Genomic DNA, 20,467 nt, shown 5'->3' with positions numbered 1-20,467 from the left:
GGCCCTGGAGAGTTGAAGGAAGCTTTTCAGATGGGTTGTTTTTGAACCAGGATGTTTAAAATGAATAGAAACTCAGTGAATGCAGCAGGCTGGAAGGTCATTTAAGGGAGAGAACCATGTGCAAAGAAGGGAACCCTGACACGCTGTGAATTAAAACATAATGATTTCAGCCGGCTTAAGTCATAGGCTCCAATTCAGCCACAGGCAATGATTTTCAGCCATTACCAAGTTTCTGTACATAGTTTAGGCTGTGATTTTTCTTTTTTTTTTTCCTGCAACAAGGAAGTGTGCAGCGTGTCAGCTGTGAAAATTGGCTCAATATTCATAATCAAATCTATTATGCTCCCTCTGAAGCCAGGGCCATGTTTCCGTAGAAACACTCAGTTACATAAAAGAACCCTGGCCTGTAATGGGGAAGAAACCCCACCACCCTTGGAGGCCATTATCGTCATACTAGAGGGAAGGCGCGATATAATTCCTGCGGAACTAAGTGAAGTGGGAGGGCAAAATAAAGATTCCTTCCTGTGAAGTAGCAAGCAGAGAGCGCTGCAGGGGTTTAGCCTCCATTCCAAGTTTTAATCTCTACGAATCAACACACCAAACACCAAGTCTGAAATGAGCACTTACCGAATGCCCAGTTATTCAACGCACCAGGAGGAAACACACACATACACACACAAAACTATTCTTTCTTTCACAGTTTCAGAGCTGACATCAGCTCTCCCATCTATTTGCTGAGATAAGTTTTATTATTCTAATTTTAGAGATGAGAAAACTGAAACTCCAAAGGATTAAGTAACATAGGTTCATACAGCCAGTGAATGACAGAATCAGAATGTATGCTCAGCTTTGACTCCAAATAAAGTGAAGGTTTTCTCTGTGTCTCAGATAAGATCCTTGTCCTCAAGAAACTTGCATATGTGATGAAGCAAAGAGTGAGTGACTCAGATTGTCAACTTCACAGGAATTTAGAAGAAAGAAGTATGAGCCTATAGTCCACCATTGTCCTGAAGGCATCATTAGCCTTGGAACCAGTGGTCTTTGACAGCTGGAGATGGAGGAGTAAGTCATTGGAGGTATGTATATATTTATACACACAAGCAAAGGTTCAGAGCAGAAATGTCTTTGGAAGCAACAAGGGGAGCTATGCTGAGAAGTAAAGTGAATTTAAAGTCGTTCAGTCGTGTCTGACTCTTTATGACCCCATGGACTTAGTCCATGGAATTCTCCAGGCCAGAATACCAGAGTGGGTAGCTTTTCCCTTCTCCAGGGGATCTTCCCAACTCAGGGACTGAACCCAGGTCTCCCACATTGCAGGTGGATTCTTTACCAGCTGAGCCACAAAGGAAGCCCAGGAATACTGGAGTGGGTAGCCTATCCCTTCTCCAGGGAATCTTCCCTACCCAGGAATCAAACCGGGGTCTCCTGTGTTGCAGGCAGGATTCTTTACCAACTGACTTATGAGGGAAGCCCATGCTGAGAAGGGGAAATCTTATGTGTCCAGGGATTTAGAAGGAATGTTCCACTTGCTCTATGATGAATCTCAGTGAATGGAGAGGAGCGCTGGGTGGGATCAGCTCTTGTTACTTGGTCTCCACAGGGGATCACTTGCACCCATCACTTGCGACCTTATTGCTCACTCAACAAATATTATTGGAGACCAGTTTGTGCCAAGTATTGCTCTCAGAACTGGGGATGCTTCAGAGAATGTGTTTCCAAGTGTCAGAGAGTAGAACTGGTCCATGGAGGGCAATGCAGAGCTCCTGGGTGATGACGGCACTTTTCTCCTAGTCTTTCTCATCACTGTCTCCTTCCTCCAAACTGCGATCAGCCTCCTTATTTGAGGTTCCAGTCAAGGCTGCTCAACCCATGGGAGTTCCCAGGATCAAGAGCAGCCTTCTCAGGTTGATGTTCAGGGTCTCCATTCTCTGCTGCACTTTGTCCAGCCCCTGATATTGCAACCACACCAGACCTCTTTGTCCCTCTACCTGGAGGGTCCTTGACCTCATTTCCTACTTCCTGAAGCCCAGTCATCCTTCAAGGTTCAGCTTAAAAGAATCTGAACCCAATTTTCCCCAATCACAATGAACTCCTTGTCCTCAGCCCACAGGAAAATACCTCTGTTTTAGCCTATTTTCTCTCTGCCTTGTCATAAACTGGGCTGGCAATCAGTCTGTCTACTCCTCAGGCCGGGGGCATGTGTCATGATACCACCATTTGTTTTAGCACAGTGCCTGGCCCTTTGTCAAAGCTCAAGGTATCTGTTTAAAAAAATACATACATGACAAGGATGTCCTTGAAATTAGAACAGTCTGGTTTAAATTTAATTTAATTAAGGTTCATTTTAGAAAATGTATATTTTGAAGAAAGACCACTGAAATTTCATCTCAACCTACCTGCCCCCTCACTGACAGCTTAATTTCACTGTAATCTTTATTATAGTAACCTCTAAACTTGTTATTAGTATTACTGACAAAGTTGAAAGACCATTTCATCTGATTATTGTGTCTTAGGAAACACATAATTATTAAATTCCACACTAATAATTAGAAACCCTATTATTTCACAATGGGCTAGGCAACACTACGCAGGTAGCCCTCAATTACTGAAACAGAAGCCCTCTTTAAGTGTGTGGAAGTGAAATTTCATACATCAAATAGTCTCTTCTCACCAACTTCAGCTGTGTTATTAGAGACAGACGAATGTAAAGTAAGGAGTCCTCCCGTGGTATGAAATGACGGTGTCGCGTGGGGTGAATGGTGTCTGTGGCTGGCTTGTCCTTGCCCTCCTCAGACCCTGACCAGGTTCACGGTGAATAGAATAAGTCAGAAACTTTGCTGTGTATGTGTAAGAAGGATTTTCCAGGAGAGCCATCCAAAGATAAAACAGGTCTTTGCAGGGACTGACAACATGATCTGGTTCAAGTACAGGCAACTTGACTGGCAAAAATAAAAAATGGGGACCTGTGCATTCTGATCCGAAGGACCCCTCCCAATGGGAAGACTATTTCATTCTAACTAGACTGTGCCTTCCTGGCCCCGGTCTGAATTCTTGCCAAAACTCAGAGCAGGAGCTCCGTGAAGAAGAAGAACTTGACCAAGGTCTCCTGAAGCTTTCTCCAGAACCAGGACTGCCTGATGCGCCCAAACCACACATTCCTGGAGCAACTGCTGCAGCCCCCAGCACGTGGCCTGATCCCTTGTAGGGGTTTAATAAAGTTTCACCCATGCTCTGGCTGATTGACTGGGAAAGGAAGCGGGAGAGGCCTGTGCCTGCAGGAGGGCCCCCCCAGCAGGAGCTCTGACTCACAACCTGTTTGGCACTGAGCAGCCCTCTTTGGTTTCCTGAATCTCTCTCTCTTAATGGCAGATGTTTTAAAACAATGATCGTGACAATGACACTGTAATCCCCTACTTTCCCTTGCATCATAGGGTTTTTTCAAGTGTTTTTACAGACTTGCTCTGAGGGGTAATAACATTTTTTGCACTAAGCATTTGCAAAGACTTTTGGGGGTCCCTTCAGATAAGGGCAGCACCCAGGGCTGGGAATCTGTTAACAGTCTGTGCCGGCAGGGGCAGGGAGGAGAACTGGATTCAAAATCGAGGGTAATTTGGAAGGGGGTGGTTGAGGCTGGGATGGTCTGGCTGGGTGCATGGGCACACATTTATTTGGAAGTGGGGCTAGGGAGTAATCAAAAGGCCTGTCCCCCTTCCTTTTATTTTTTTAAGAGAAATAGTGGGTATGGAGGAAGTCCGTGTGTAGAAGCATCAGGGGCAGATGCGGGCTTCCTCTTGGAGGGCAAAGCCAGAGGCCCAGGCCGAAAAAAAGAGCAGGCGTGACCGCGTGCGGAGGTGGTCAGCACCATGGGTCTGGGAAGGGGACCCGGCCGGATGACGGCGGGGGTGGGGCTCCCCGGGGGCCTGGGCCGGGCGGCCGCAGCGGGCGGGAGCTGGGGGCGGGGCTGCGGCGGGGCCGGGGCGGGGCCGGGGCGGGGCTGGGGCGGGGCTCGGGGCCGGCTCGCAGGCTGCGGCGGCCGCGGGAGAGGCGTCCACAGCGGCGGCGGCTGGGGCAGCGGCGGACCGGCGGCGGAGCAGGGCGGCGGCGACTCGGGGTGAGCGCGGCGCGGGCGTGGCGGGCGCGCGGCGGGGTTCGCGGCGAGGGCCCTGCAGGGACGTGGACTCCGGAGTCGCCCGGAGAACCCTGCCATCCTTCCCCAACTCCCGACGCAGCCTTCGCGGAAGGGCGGGCGGGAGGGCGAGCCGAGGACCCAGTCCTTTCAGCCCGTCTCCGGCGATCGCCGTCCAGATGTCCGGCTTGGAGCCCCTTTGCCCCTTTTTGCGGAGCACAGCCTCGTGATTGTGCCCCAGATCACCTCCCTCGTCTCTCAACCGCTCAACATCTTTCCCCTTCAACCCCAGCGCCAGGTAGCTTCGGCTCCAAAGCCAATTCTTCCAGAAGACCCCCAACTCTGCTTCCCCGTTCCCACCACCAGAGACCCGGCTCCCCACCACTCCCTACCGCCCCCAGAGGCAGGGACGACCCCCCGCTTCCTGGGGCCTGCCCACCTGGACGTTTGTGCTGCCACCTGCCAGGGAGATTCTTTGCCAGCCAGACAGCCCGCAGCTGTGCGGGGACCCAGACCGCCTTGCCACCACCCTCCCCCTCCCCCGCATAGAATCCCAGTCTGAAGAAAGGGACTTCACCGGATCCTTAGCTTTGGGAACAATTTGACCCACTTCCCAAAAGACTGGTCCCAAGCCAGCCAGGCTATTTGGTGGCAACACCTGTCATGCCTTCCAGCCGAAGGGCCGAAGAGCCTCTGTTATACCGGGCCAGAGGGTCCCTGGGTCCTTCTCCAAGCTGCCCTGATTTTGTGACCAGCGTTCCCAGAGACTGGGGCCAACAAGCTTTTGTCATTTGCCTACCCCACCCCGGGTTCTCCAGAATTCCCCTCCCCTGTAGGGTCCAGCACTGGTGGGTAACAGTACTGGCCCTGGCCTCCCCTCCTGTACCCCTGTTTCCCCCTCTGCTGCCCCCGGGGAACCTAGGGCAGAGTCCTAGAGCCTGTATGCAGGGCCTTGGTGTCCCCACCAGCCCTTTGGACCTTCTTCCCTTCCCTGTTAGAAACTTTCCCCCTCTCTCCAGTCACCATCACTCTGGTTGGGCCCCGGGCCATCTGCACAGTGCTGTGTCCCCAGGGCATGGAAAGCTGGGCTGGGCCCGGGGCCTGGGACGTGTGCTGGGCTAGCGCGAGGAGGGTGGCTGACAGCCAGGTCAGGCTGGGCATCTGGGCCCGGGGCTTGGTGTGTGTGGGCAGGAGGGAACGGGCAGGGTTTAGGGTGGGCCATTGGCTTTCCCTGAGCACTGAAGGAGGTCCAAGAGCTTGCTTTGCTGTGGAAAGAGAAGGCAGAGCAGGGGCTGTTTTTCCTGCGTGCTTCTGACTGTCTTGTGTTGCTATGGTGACAGTTTTGCCTCTCTTCCTTCTTCTGACTCTTCTGGGAGCTGGTTTTTATTGGTCTGTTGTCCTGTCTTTTATGGCTCTAATTTCTCCTTTCTATTTGCTCTGAAATAAACAATCATAAACCTGGGCCCCAGGCCGGGAGACTGGTAGAATCTCACCTCTTCCTGGCCCCCAGGCTCCAGTGAGGGGAGGGTAGAGGAGAGAGGTAGGGACAGACCTGGCCACACCATCTCCTGCCCCAAGCTCTGGGATAGGGGCGCGGCATCATAGCCTGGGGCTCACAGTGGCGCTAATAATAGACCCAAGTGTGATGCAGAAGCCCGGGAATATTATTTCCTTTCATCTTCAAGGCAGTTCTGTGGTGTAGGGGCCGTGTCTACCTTGCAGATGACAAGACTAAACTCAGAGTGAGCTATTTCCCTCGGGTCACTCTGCTTTCAGCACACAGTAGGCGCTGAGCTTTTGTTGAATGGATGGAAAAGTGATGGAGCTGGTGGGCAAACACCCAGCTCGCTCCCTGGCCACCCCGTGGGCTTCCAGGTACTGGTCCCAGGAGAGGGATAAGAGAACTCCCTAAACCCTCATGCTGGGAGACTCAAGTGGGAAGGGTGTTCCCTTTTCTCTGGTGGACCGCTGCAGAGGCCCCTGCCAGAGAGCGACCTGTCAGGTCCTTTGTGTACCCTTGACTCTTGAGGTTGGGGGAGCTGAAGTTGGGAGGAGAGTCAAGCCACTTGGGACTTCCTGTTTTTGCTCAGCACCCAGAAGCGTTCAGTTTGCTTTTACTCTCAGAGCCGGGTGAGTTGGGGACACGGAGAGCCCAGGAGATCTTCCCCAGCCAACTCTGAGCGAGGAGTTCAGAGCTGTCCAGGCCATGGGTCACCGACTGTCAGCTGTCAGTGACACTCTTCCAGAGAAGCTGTCCCCCCTTTTATTTTTCCCTTCACAACACACTCTCTTCTTCCCCACCCTGCCCCCCCCCCCTTTACTTTGTGGGTGCTCTTGGCCTGTTAGTAACGAGCTGGAAAAGCTTCATGGTGGCAGGAAAAAAACAGGGAGTCAGCAGCCCATTGTCAAATTCCAGCCCTGGGGCAGACACTCTTGCGGACCTCAGTTTTAACGTTTAAAATGGGGTTGATAGGATCTCTCCTCCTGGCCACAGTTGACTTGTTTTTGTAGGGTGGAATGCAGTAGCTTAGAGGGAGTGCTTTTTTTTTTTGCAAAGTTGAAAGCCTGAGGAGCCCATCATGTCCTCTTCCTGTTGGGAGATCTCCATGTTAAAGAGACCCCCAAACCACTGCTCAGAGATGAAGAATTTATTTAAGAATAATTAAGCTGTGAAATCTTAGGATCAGAGGCATTCTCCAGTCTGCAGGTCCAGACTCAATGCTGGATCAATCTGTTTCTTTAGTTATGCACCTTCTGTTAACTGAGCATCTACTCTGTACCAAATATAGTTTGGGGAACTGGGGATTTTAAAAAGTGAACACTATTTCTGTTTTCAAAGAATGTAGTCTGGGGGTAAAGACAGATGTGAAAGGAGAGCCTTGCAATGCCGCCAGAGAGGTTGGTGATCAAGGAAAAGGCGGGGTCATGGAGGCCCAGAGATGGTGACTTGACTTGGCCCCCATGTTAGGGTTGAATCATTCATCCTGTGCTTTTTGGCTGAAATACAATTCTCTTACCTCTGCCCACGTGGCAAGCCCTCGGTCCGGCCCTCTCAGCCAGAGGGGATGGTTGCTGAGTCCCTCATTCAGCTCTGTGAGCAGTGTCGGATTTGTGGCAGGGGCCAGTCCTGCCTTCCTTGCTGACTTTTGACTCATCTACTCATCATAGCCTCTGGCTCTGAGTTCATCTTCGTCAAAATCCTTTCTCCAAGGCTGCAGGAATTACTTGACAAGGCAGCATGATGACTGGAAAGAAAGTGGACTTTTGGAGTCAGCCATGAATTCAAACTCTTCTGCTGCTGTGTCCTAGGGGTGGGCTCCTGAAGAGCATCTGACCTCCCTGAGCGTTGGCTTTTGCACCTGTAAAACGGTAATAATGAGACTTGCCTTCTAGGAAGTGAACTATCTTATGCATTTATAGGGTCTGGCCTGGTTCCCACTTCACACTTGCTGTTATTTAGTTATATTGATTAGAAAGAAGTTCTCAGTTACTGGCCCTCTGGGTCCTCTGAAAACCATGGTGAGGAGCTTTTTGGTCTAATTCTGGCCTTCAGAGATTCATTATTGGGGAAAGTTAAAAATCGCCCACACTCCTGTTCTAAGCACTGCTGGTTAATCTTTGAGTTCTCTCTCACCAGATAAACTATGCTGAGCAACGTGGTGTTTGATGTCCTCAAAAGGGAACAAATTTGAAACGGCAACAAACATCCTGGGTTTAAGAAATGTGTCACTATGAGAATCATTTGATGTAGTTCCACTTGTTTCTTTTGCATTTGGTGTCAAGTCAAAAAAAAAAAAAAAAAAATCATTGCCATCGAGGAGATTACTGCGTATGTTTTTTTCTAGAAGTTTTATGGTTTTAGGTCTTACATTCAATCTGTTTTTTGAGTTACTTTTTGTGTGCAGTGTCAGATAGTGGTCCAGTTTGGCTCTTTTGCACGTGGCTGTCGTTTTCCCAACACGATTTATTGAAGAGACTGTCCTTTCTCCATTGTATACCCTGGCTCCTCTGTCAGATAATACTTTGAAATGAGTGCTTCACGTTTTTTGTTCTGGGCCTGTTTAGTTTCCTTTTATTTTCTTAAGTTACAATACCTGTGGAAAAACATTTTCTCAAATCATCACTGCAACTCTGTGATATTAGTATTTATCGTGCCCTTTGGACAGTGAAGGAAATTGGCAAAGGTCTCTGGCGCAGAGTCCAGCAACTAGTAAGTGGCAAGGCCAGAATTTAAAACTGGGTCCTACTTGCTCTTCATGCCAAGGTACACAGCATTGTCATCTCCTTGGCTGGTGTGTCAGTGACCTAAAATAATTGTGTTTGGAGCATGGGAGCAGATTTTAACAGGGGTGGGACCGGTTAGGGCTGTAACTCAGACTCAGACTCATAGTAAATATTTAGAGACTTTACTGGGGTTTTGCTCTCATCACAGCATTATCAAGGTTTTTGGCAGTTGACTGACGTGTCATTCCTAGAAGTGGTGAGGAGGAGAGGAGTTTGGCATGTACAAGTTCAGAGAAAATTTTGATGATGCTTGAAATAGCTTCCTTTGCTGGTTTGTCATTGACATAAATTGAACTGATTTTTGGACTGAACGTATGAATGGAAATCATGACAGGTGCATCCCAGGGATAAGGGGACAGAAGCAAGAAGGTCAGAAAACTTGGGTCAGTGGCCCAACAAATATAAGGGTGGTTGGGATTCAGTCTATCAGTATAACTCATGGCTGGGAGATGGAGGTAGGAAAGTGATTACAGAATGACCCCTTCCAGCATTTCTTTCCTGGGTGATTTAGAAGTCAAATTTCTCTGGTCCGAGGACCCCATTGTTCTGAAAACAGTGCCATGTTTGCTGGCAACATGCTTCCTGGTCCAGCTTAGCTCTGCTGACAGATCCGTTTCTATTTGCAATTATCTCAAGGCCCGAGTCTGGTGTCTGCTTGTTTAATGACTTCACTTTCTAATAAAAATTCTATACGGCATGGATAATTAGATCTTTAAAATGAAACTGGGGAAATGAGATGCCCCCAAAGAGTTGAATTGCAGTTTTATGATGGATCAAGCGTAAAAAATGAGATCATTCACTCATTCACTTAGCAAATGTGTATGAGACTGGTTCTTGCCCAGTGCTCTGCTAGACAGAACACAAGGATCAGGATGGTTTTGTCCCTGCCCGCAGGTAGTGCTCCCTCCAGGAGAGGCAGGGGAGGAAACGCACACCTGAAATGGAGCTTGGAGAATGTCATAAAGAAAAGCAGCGCAGCAGGGTGGGGAGTGGGGAAGTGTCATTGTTTCAACTCTTATTGCAACACAGTCCATTTTGCTCCCCAGGGGCGTTGCCTGCGGTACACCTCTATCACACCTGCCACACTGCAGGGAGAAACCTGGAAGAGAAAAGTTAAAGTCTGGATGGCGAAAGACTCAGCTCTATTCCTAGCTTCTTGCATTGGGGAGGGGGAGCGGTTCTCTGTAGGAGACCCCATAGCTACAGTTTCCAGCTTCCCAGGTGGCTGGCTCAGTGGTAAAGAACCCGCCTGCCAATGCAGAAGCCGCAGGAGAAGCGGGTTTGATCCCTGGGTCAGGAAGATCCCCTGGAGAAGGAAATAGCAAACCACTCCAGTATTCTTGCCTGGAGAATCCCATGGTCAGAGGAGCCTGGCAGACTCAGGCTGCAGTCCTTGGGGTCTCAGAGAGTCAGACGCGACAGAGTGACTGCCCTGGCAGGCACACAGCCATAGTTTCAGTTACCGATTCTCAACCTCAGTCTGAAAATATTTAAATGGAAAATTCCCAAACTAAGCAATTCATAAATTTTATGTTGTGCACCATTCTGAGGAGTGTGATGAAATCTAGCCCCTTCCCGCTCAGTCCTACCTGCAATGTGAATCATCCCTTTGTCCAGCGTATTCCTCCTATTAGTCTCTTAGTATCCATCTCAGTTACAGGATAGATTCTGGTGGTATCACGTTACTGTGGTTCAAAAAAGTCTTATTTTACTTAATAATGGCACTAATGTGCAAGAGTAGCGATGTTGGCAATTTGGATGTGCCAAAAAAGGAAGCTGTAAAGTGTTTCCTTTCAGTGAAAAGGTGAAAATTCTCAACATAATAAAGAAAGAAAAAAAAAATCTTTGCTGAGGTTGGTAAGATCTAGAGTAAGAAATTCATGCTAGTTTTGCTGTCACACCTCAAACTGCAAAAGTCACAGCTACATGAAGAGTGTTTAGTTAAGATGGAAAAGGCATTGAGTTTGTACAATAAGGTACTTTCAGAGAGAGGCCACGTTTCCATAACTTTTATTACATCAGATTGTTATAATGGATCTACTTTTTTATTAGTTATTGGTGTTCATCCCTGACTGTGACTAATTTATAAACTGTATCATTGGCACATGTGTTTGTGGTTTCCACTGGCAGGCTTGGAACAGATGGATCCTCTGAGGATAAAGGAGACCACCGTACTTTGGAAGGCTGATTTGGTGACTTAGAAGGGAGCTTCCACATCTAGCCAATGATTTGAGCTTCTGTCCCAAAGTGTCAGGTGAAGAAGCAAAGTCTGGCAGCCTTAGTTGGAAAGGTTTCAAAGAACACAGAAATCTTGCTCTCCCTCATAGAAAGGGGGCCAAGTCTGATTGAACATCCTGATACATAGTTGAAGGTCAAGGCTGATGACAAAAGGGAGACACAGAGGGCCCCAGGAGCTCAGTAGAGGTGGGAAGGACCCTTACCAGCTCACTCCCACGTTCCAGAGTGTCCACCAGCTGGAACGTGGAGGGTTGACCTCCACATTGTGACCACACTGAATGTGGTCTGTCCTCCATATTCCAGTCGGTAGAGGATGCTTTGGTTCCTGCAGAATGCTCTCTGTTTTAAGTTAATATCCATTTAAAAACCATTTGGTCTGATGATTTCTGGATTTTGGAATGCATTAAAATGCATAATTGCTGTGGGACCTCAGAAACAGTGACAAGCACACAACTACCTCAACACACCGTCAAACTCTGTCATTCCCAGTGTCATCCAAACTCAGGGTCTTCCAGTTGCAGTGATGAGGCCAGATCCCCTGCTCCTGGAATAAAGAAGCAGAGAAGATCCACTCAGAGTTGCCTGGGCTTTGGCAAGTTATTCCATCTCTCTTGAGTCTCGCGTTTCCTCCTATAAAACACAGGCAGCAGCAGTATCTTTTGAATAATGAGCATTTAATATCCATTTTTAGTAGTCCTCTAAAGAGCTTTAGAGGACTTCCCTGGTGACTCAAATGATAAAGAATCTGCCTGCAATGCAGGAGACCTGAGTTCAATCCCTGAGTTGGGAAGATCTCCTGGAGAAGGGAATGGCAACCCACTCCATTATTCTTGCCTGGAGAAGCCCATGGACAGAGGATCCTGGTGGGCTATGGTCCATGGGGTCACAGAGAGTGATGGTCCATGGGGTCACACAACTGAGCGACTGACACTTTCACACTTCCACAAAGAGCTTTAGAAGCAGATATACCCATTCTATGAATGGGAAGACTGAGGTCCGTGGGTGTTAGGAAACTTGCATAATGTCACATCATTCATTAGGAAGATTGCATAGCTGGTAGCTGAAACTGTGTCTGTGTGCTTTCAAAGTGTGGCCTGTCTCTACCTCTCACCCTAGAAATGAGATGATGCCAACACTTTGAGATCCAGAGAGGTGAAATGGGCACATGGAAATTATGTGCGAGCATCCCAGGGCTGCAGTGTGAGTGCGTCTGAAGTCCACAGACCTGGGTGGAATCCTGGCTTTTCCCATGGGACGATGCCTTAAGCTTATTGTTTTCCAAGTTTTGAACTAAAGTTAATAATATCTGTGGCCCAGAAATATTGCAAAGAATACAGGCATACCTTGTTTTACTGCACTTCCCAGATATTGCTTTTTTTTTTTAACAGATTGAAAGTTTGTGGCAACCCTCAGTTAATCAAGTCTGTGCTGTTTTTCCAGCAGCATTTGCTCACTTCCTGTGTCCCTGTTACATCTTTGCAATTATGGCAATATTTCAAGCTTTTTCATTATTATTGAATTTGTTCTGGTCCTCTGTGATCAGTGATCTTTGATGTGACTGTTTCAGCGGGCTGAAAGCTCAGATGATGGTTAGCATTTTTTAGCAATAAAATTTAAACTTTGCCAACTAAGATATGCACATTTTTTAGATATAGTACTTTTGCATACTTAATAGTCTACAGTTTAGTGTAAACATAACATTTATATGCACTGGGAACCCAAAAATTTCGGGTGACTCACTTTCTGAGGTGACCTGAAACCAAACCCACAGTATCTCTGAGGTGTGCCATAAATAAACATGTCAGTCTTCATTCTGCCTGATATTTTAAGAAAAATGTGTTTGAAAAGTTCATCTACCGCCTTACCTCCTTTTTGTTTGTTGTTTTTGGTTGGAAACAGCAGGTAACTTCTTTCTCTAAAAGATGCGTTCCTGATTTGCCTTGGCAAAGCCACCCAAGTCCACTCTGCCGGACCTATGTTTCTAGCTCATAAGCCTTTGTTTTATACTTGAAATGAACCTGACCATGTTCCTTACTGGAGTGTAACAAGGATAAGACTTCCAGTTGACATCCAGCATCACACTGACTGTATGATCAGTCTTGCATCCTGTCTTTCCTTGATTTTGCAAATGCATATGTATTTTTTCCTTAAAGTGTTGAGGCTTCAAATCTGTGCCCTTGAGCACCTTCAGAAGTAATCAATGGAGCTGTAAGCTGTTTTCTTACATTCCCTTATTTGCAAGTTGAAAATCCAAAATGCTCTGAAAATGCAAAGTTTTTATTTTTTTTCATAACTCACGTGGGTACAAAAACTGGCCTGATGGTACATGAGACTATTTTTAGTTTGTATTTATCCCACTCGGGATGAATACATTTTTCATCAGAAGAATGAATGCTCCAGACCCTGCTGGGGGTGCATGTAACATGGTATCTGTACTCTATTACCTTTCTAAAATCTGAAAAATTCTGAATTTGGCAACACATCTGAGCAAAGAGTTTCAAAGAAGCATTTATGAATCTCTCTTTCTGAAAGCCCAGAGGAACTCACAGGACCCTTGGTGTTGGGGAGACACCAGAGGGGTCCTCCAGCATCTGCCTTATTCCAGGTGCTGTAGTGACATGGTTCGTCGTGTGCTCATCAAAAGCCTTTGTGGCCAGTTTTCTATTTCCTCAATTTAAATAAGAGGATATAAATTAAATGACCAGGCCTGGCACAAAAACAAAACAAAATAAAAAAAACAATAACAAAACCTTTTAAAGCATGGGGTCCAAAGTTTCATGGGGACCAAGTATTTTTTTAAAAATTCCGTAGAACTAAAATTAAGCTGGGAATTTTTGATCTAGAGTGGCTTATAATTGTTTCGTCATTGGCCTTGGGGGGAAGATACGAGGGAATTTTTCAATCCTACTCATCCTTTTAGCCTTGTGAGGAGGAAGCAGGCCTTGGAGAGCAAGCAGGAGGAAGTCAAAAGGCCCGAGTAGGCGTGAGAAGGTCTCCATTCTTATCTTGGTTTTGCTCTTGATTTGTTGAGGGATTTGGGCTTCTTGCCTCCCTTCTCTGGGCCCTTGGAACTCCATTTCAAAGTCAACTAATTCTTTCTTTCTTCCTGAGAGTCTAGGAGTTGAAGCTGGGGCCCCCAAAGAGAGTGAAAAGCGTTGATCGCCTTCTTGACTTCATCCTCCCAGCTTCCATCTGGCTCAAGGTGGACCAGAAGAGGCAAAAGGCTCTGCTTTGGTCTCCTCTGGGCCTATCCTTTCCACTTCTCTCACAACATGATCCTTTGATGCTGTGGGCTGGCTTGTGTGGGACTCACCTTGACCCCTGCACTTCCCGTGATGCCTAGGGAGGGCTCGCAGGATGTTTAACCCAGCCGTGCAGGTGACGCTGCCCTGCTGGTGATGGCCAGCACCAGGGCTTGCTCTGCATCACTGGGCTGCGGTCGATGCCATGCCGGGCACAGTTGGGGGTGTAAGGAAGGAGGTAGGGAGTTCCCTGTTGCAGAACACAGGACCAGTGCAAGATCTGCCCAGGGAGACAGGGAGATGGAGTAGGTCCCTGCCATGGCCCGTGTGGGCAAGGGGTTGAAATGTAGAGCATTTAGGTAAAGGATGCTGGAGACCCATCTAATTCCCTGTCCTTCTCTCCTTTCTCCCTTTCTTTCTTCCCTTCTGCCTTCTCTTCCTTCTTTCTTTCTCTTTGGAGTTTACACTTAAAGTACCATCATTCTGACTTTTGCCAGGTTGAAAGTTTCCTCCAGAGTCTGACATGGTTTAAAAGCTTGATGTTTCTGTCTCTCAGAGGCTCCACCCTGCTCATCCAGGATTCTCACTTGGCAGTAACTCATATTAGGAACTGGGGCCTTGACCTTGCACAGGGGGCTTTCCCCAATGGAGAAGTGATCTTGACTTTGGGGATCCTGAAGTCCTTCAGTTCACACAGACTGTGGGAGCCACTGGGCAGCTGTAAAGATATTGACACCAGGGCATACTGAGAGGGGGGCAGTCCCGGAGTGGCTGGTCTTCGTAAATTAACAAGGCCTGGGCTCTGGTGGGTGAGTGTTAGTGTATGCCTGGTATGTGGGTGTGTGAGGGTGCATGGTGTGTCATTGTGTGTGTGGTATGTGGTGTGTATGTGAATGTGTGTAGATGTGTGTGTCAGTGTGAACAGGTGTGAGTGCACGGATTTGGAGGTCCTTTTGGATCCCTGGAGATGCTGCCAAGACCTGGGTCTAGCTCCTTTGGACCAGGCTCCCCCTCAGTCTGACTCCTGGCCTTTGTGTAGCTCACGAATGGAACTGACCTCCCGGAGGGTCCCTGGGGCTGAGGGACCTCTGATATTTCAGGGACCAGTGACCACCGACAAAAGCAATTCAGAGCTTAACTGGCAGGAAGCAACTAAATTATGTTTTCTTAGGGAGAAATATCTAATCTTTCAGCTTTGGAAACCCAGATCGCTGTCAAAGCTGAATTTTATACATGTTTGAAAAGACGCACATTATTTGAGGATGCAACTTTAAAAATAAGAGAAAAGCCTAATACGGGTTTTAAAAATGAAGGACTAGAGAAAATAGAAAGCAACATATCCAGTGTTATTTAGCAATTGGTTGGGGGAAGGTAGGAAAAGATTATGAAAGCGAAAAGGAAGAGAAGCAGAAAGAGAAACGGAAGAGAAACTGAGTTGCCTTTGCCCTGTGATGGGCGGTGGGCCCGTCTCCTGGTCCAGACCCTTCTGGGCCAAACCCAGGCTGAGCTGAGAGAATCAGGAGGCTAGAGGCGAAGGTGGGGGAGGAACACGGGGAGAAGAGGGTAGAGGATCCTTGCAGGGTTTGCTTCTACACTTCTGAGGATCAGGAAGACCTCTGGGGTGATGGAGAGTGCTCTATCCAGAGAGTCCCCTAGGGGCTGAGGTCTCCCACTGACGCAGCTAACCTTCTGGAACCATATGTCGCTCGCTGCCCCTCGGTTCCTCAGCCTGCAGCTGCTGAGAACGCTCTTCTCCATGGGTGCAAATTGTGGGCTTGCTCCCATGGGGCTGGGGCCGAGGGTGTCAGCACCTGCGGGTGGGGATGAGATGCTCTGTGCATCTCCCCCATTTTCCCTCCCTTTAAACCACCTGTCTGAAGGCCCCTTTCCCCCTGTCCACTCTGTAACCCACTAGTAAGGCTGTGGGCTGTGCAAATATATCTGTTCCACCTCAAATTCAGGAAATGATTTGAATACTTCATATCAGCTAAAATAGCAGCAGTGAGCTTGCTATTTCATAGTATATATGCATGAGTTACTTTTTCTACATAGTTATTTACAGGTTATATACCGACATGGGCCTAATGTTTCAAAGTCTACCACATTTTAAGTTATATTTGTAACAGTGAGTTGTGATCTTTAGCATGCCTTTAATACCCATCAATTCCGTTTTGCTAGTCTGTCTGTATACATTCCTCACCCTACAGACAACCTTGCAAGGTAGATATATTTCTTTCTCTTTTACAGATAAAGACTGAAACTAAGACAGTTTTATAAACTTGCTTTAAGACATAGGATTGAAAGTGGGGCACCAGGATTTGGATTCAAGACTGTCTGGCTCTCAGAGTCCTACACTTTCCCACACCACATACTTCATACTGCTTCCAGGCCACAATTTTATTTTTTTCTTAGGAAAATCAATTTTTTTTTTTTTTTTCCTGACATGGTTCTACTTAAGCCTCAGAAAATGCAATCGTAGCTGGAGTTCTTTGTCTTCTTCCAGTGGAGTCCCACGGTGCCCCCTACCTTAATGTAAACTTCCTGCAAATAATATATTTCCATATAACAAACTTTTGCCATGCATGTGTCAAGTTCTAGAAACTTTCCTGTGTCATTTAATGGGAGAAGATGTTGTGACTTTATTTTACAGAGGAAAAAACTAAGTCTCAGAGAGATGTAGTTATTTATTTTATTATTTATTTTGTGGCTTGCTTTGTGAGTTAACATTTTGGAGTATGGCTTTGCAGGGGGCTTGGGATTTTTAACTTTGGCCAAGGACCAAAATACCCCTTGCTGAATCATGAAATGGAGCCCCAACTGATCCACCCATCTCTCAGCCTTGTTGTCTCTGCCTGCTGCGGTCAGAACCCAGTCTGGTGGTTGTGAAGAAAGACATGGTTCCTCTTGTCTTTCCCCCTCTTGCATCAGCCTGCACCATCCTTGGCCATTTGAGCTGCCCCCAACTCCTGTTCTAGTTTCATGGCTCATCACTGACTTGCCAATATTATGCATTAGCTTCATATTATGGAAGGGATCATGGTGATATGTTTACCCAAGATTGCACATGAGTTGCATATACTCTTTCCTTTCCTGAACAGATTCTCTGAGATTCACTTCTGGTGTTACATTCACCTAAAACCCTCCCCAACTACCCAAAAAATTCATCCACCCATCCATCACCCATCCATCCATCATCGATCCACTTATTCAACAAAAACTTATTGAGCACCCACAATGAGTCAGGTACTTCTTTGGGTCAGTATCTGGAGAGTCAACAGTGAACCAAACAGCCAAACCCCCTGTTTCATTGAGCTTAGAATCAATCGGGGAAAAATGGACCATAAATAATATAAGCAAGTAAAACGGAGATGATGTTAAATGGCTGCAAGTTGATGAAGGAACATGAAGCAGAGATGGGTATACACAGTGAGGGGTCGGTGGGGAGAGTTTGAGGGGAAAGCATTGCTATTTCAACTTAGACGGTCAAGGAACATCTCAGAGAGGGTGATGCTGCACGGAAGGGCTGCAGAGAATGAGAGGGTGAACCACATAGCTCACTTGGAGAAGCACGTTCCGGGAGGAGAGTCAAAATCTCAGAACACGGGGCAAGTGCAGGACTTTAAAACCTGGAGTTGGTGATGCCGGCTTGGCGATGGAACAGCAAAGAGGCCAGGGCTGTGGTTGAGTGGACAAGAGGCAGGTGGGGAGGTTGGGGAGACTGCCATGGGCTGGCCAGCAACTTCAGAGCTTCTCTTTCCAACTGAGAACCTTTGCTATATTTTTACAGCCTGCTTTTGCACTGGTCTGTCCCCACCCTGGCCTGTGCATCCTGGAGGGAAGGCACCTAGCCCCAGGCCTGGGGTGGAAGGAGAGTGCAGCATTGATGATAACTGTGCTCATTTTTTTCTCTTGGTCTTTTTTTTTTTCAGTTTTAACTTTTTCATTGACATATAGTTGAGTACAATGTTGTATTACTTTCTGCTGTACCGCAAAGTGATTCAGTCATACACATATATGCATTCTTTTTATATATTCCTTTCCTTTTTCTAAAAGCCAAGAATGCTAATGAAAAGTTTATTTGCAGTTCTTTGGGTAACATGGGAATTTTGAAGGCATGCCACTTCTGAACTCCCAATTAGTGAGTTCCTTTTTGGACAACCATCAAAGAGTTGCCCGGGAAAGAAAGAAGGGGCAGGAAAAAGCTAGAAGAGGAAACTGTGGCGAGGAGAGTGTTAACTGGAGTCAAGAGGAAGAGAACTTCACCAGAAAGCCCCGGGATTAGTGGGACTGCCCGGATCTCTGCTGGGGACCAGTGTTTACAGAGAGTGACCGCAGGCTGAGCAAGGAGCTCTTGAGAAAGCCTCAGAGTGAAACCCTCAGAGCGTGTCGGGATTCCAGCCAGGACTTTCCACTCACCACTTTGCTGACTCAGAGGGACCTGGAAGGCCTTGTCTCTGGAGACCTTTCAGGAAAGAAAAGAGCATTCTCCCTGGTAGGGAGTTTCCCTTGCAGAGCTCCACGCTGGTCTCTGAGGGGCCTGAACTGCTTCTGAGGCAGAGAAAGAACACCTAGGAAATCAGCTAAAACAGGGGCGAGAAGAGGGCTGAGCAGAAGCCTTGGGTCTCCCATGGCATGTCAAGGTCAGGGACCTCCTTCCTGCTGGCAGCTCCTACCTTTATGCGTGTGTGTGTATGCTAAGTCATTTCAGTTGTGTCCAACTCTTAGCGATCCTATGGACTGTAGCCCGCCAGGCTCCTCTGTCCATGGGATTCTCCAGGCAAGAATACTGGAGTGGGTGGTCATGCCCTCCTCCAGGGGATCTTACTGACCCAAGGATTGAACCCGCATCTCTTAGATCTCCTGCATTGGCAGGTGCGTTCTTTACCACTAGCACCACCTGGGAAGCCTTCCTACCTTCATATCTGCTCCCAATTTGAATCTTCCATCCTCAGGATCCTTGTAGGACAAAGTTGTCCCAACTCAGAACAGTTGGTCCAAGTCACTCACTAGGGTTGGATCCTTGGGGGAGAGGGTTGCAATTCGTGGATATTGAGGCTGGAGGATGTTCTGAAATCATTTGGAAGCTGTTAGGGCCTTTCAACAAGGCAGTGATGAAACGGGGTTTCCAGCCAGATGTGTTTGTGTGTCCAGGTGTGTATGACATAGTTGGAAATGATTGAGTGTTCATTCACGAGAGATGCTGGGGGGAGTGGCTTTTCCCCCACTGATGTGTCAGGGGATGGGTTGGTTTAAAAATTAAAAAAAAAGAAAAAGCAAAGATTTTTCTTGTTATTTGGATGTCTTGTTGTTATTTAGCAACTCTTTTTGGACATTGGGCTATGCTCAGGCATCAAACCAGGTGCTTGTGTAGACACAGCACATCAACATATTCCTTATGAGCCTTGCTAGAGAAACCGTACTTCAAAACACATGGGATAAGACCCCTTGAATGACCTGGCTTCAAATGCATGTTGCAGAGATATAAATGTGGAGAAATAAAAAGTCACCATATCTGATATTAAAGGTCTGGGGGTTTACTTCTGTACCTGCCAATGATCTGTGTAAAACGAGTGACAGCCTTTCAGAGCCTTCATCTCTTCACCCACTGGTGGACTTGATCTTCAGCTTTCCCTCCCAGGGATATTAGGAACATAACAAGCTTTGCCAACAAATGAAAAGTTCTGTACAAATTGCAAGGTGTTACTCACAGGGCTGCGAGAGACCTCTGTTAGCAATCAGGTACCTGGTGAGAGGTTTGGATCAAGTCTAACATTCGTTCACAACTTAATTTTTCTAAACTTTCCTGCTCCTGCTATGTCTCTGACTGCCTGTTTGGGCTTTCTTCCAGCTTTCAGAATTGCTTTTCCTGACTTTTTATTAGCGTCTGGTTTTTGCAATTCAGTGCAGTGCTTTAGAAGTGTACACATGTATGTATTTACCTAAACACTGTGGGGCTGATTGTTTTTTTTTGACCAATATTATACGAATGGAAGAAAAAGGTCAGGATTGTTGCTCAGAATATGAAAGGACTTGGGTTTTGTATGAAAACAGCACCGGTGGATAAGTAGGGAGGTGTCAGAAGTCAACCTTGCTCCGGTCAGGGTAAGAAACCAACAGTGTGAATTATTATCTTGTCAAAGCTTGTAGGATGCCAGCTCTGTCAGATCTCCCCAGAAATAGCTGTTGAAAATGAAGCTTTCTGGTGAAAAGATCAGTTGCTGCAGAATCTAGAATGCTTTCCTTATATGTCAGCGAGCTGGGACAGAGCGTTGAGCCAGCCTGAAATGTGTCTAAATAAATGATTAAGGTGACTCACTCATTCCCCATTGAAAAGAGTTTTTTTGAAAAAGGGAAAGTAAGAGGGAAAGAAGAGAATCAAGCAGAGGCAAAGAACAATAGGATTTGAATTTTAAACAATAGGAAAAAGAAAACTTAATTAGTCACTCGTGTCAGATCCTGTGAGCCTCTGTTCTGGATGACTACCGCCCTGTGAAGGTTTTAAGGTCAGGGTCTCCTGATGTTTGAATTTCCTGGTGAAATAGCACACCATTCCCCGGGCTGGTCCAGGGTCTGTGAT

The 20,467-nt window shown here is 47.1% G+C and overlaps 1 protein-coding gene across 2 annotated transcripts in view; it reads left to right on the top strand.

The window, feature by feature from the left end:
- The first annotated feature begins 4,030 nt into the window (after positions 1-4,030).
- CYRIA (CYFIP related Rac1 interactor A) overlaps positions 4,031-20,467 on the top strand; it is a 99,052-nt gene continuing 82,615 nt past the window's right edge. The window contains exon 1 of one of the 2 annotated variants that reach the window (XM_061154836.1): positions 4,031-4,111. The gene's annotated coding sequence lies outside the window, so the exon portion shown is untranslated. Of the gene's footprint in view, positions 4,112-7,476; positions 7,496-20,467 lie in introns of those variants that run through there. The other variant, XM_061154835.1, reaches the window with a different exon arrangement.

The sequence above is a fragment of the Dama dama genome, chromosome 11, assembly GCF_033118175.1.
Source record: "Dama dama isolate Ldn47 chromosome 11, ASM3311817v1, whole genome shotgun sequence".
NCBI classification, from domain to species: domain Eukaryota; kingdom Metazoa; phylum Chordata; class Mammalia; order Artiodactyla; family Cervidae; genus Dama; species Dama dama.
The sequence above is the reverse complement of the archived record's forward strand: the minus strand, read 5'-3'. Positions and strand labels throughout refer to the sequence as shown.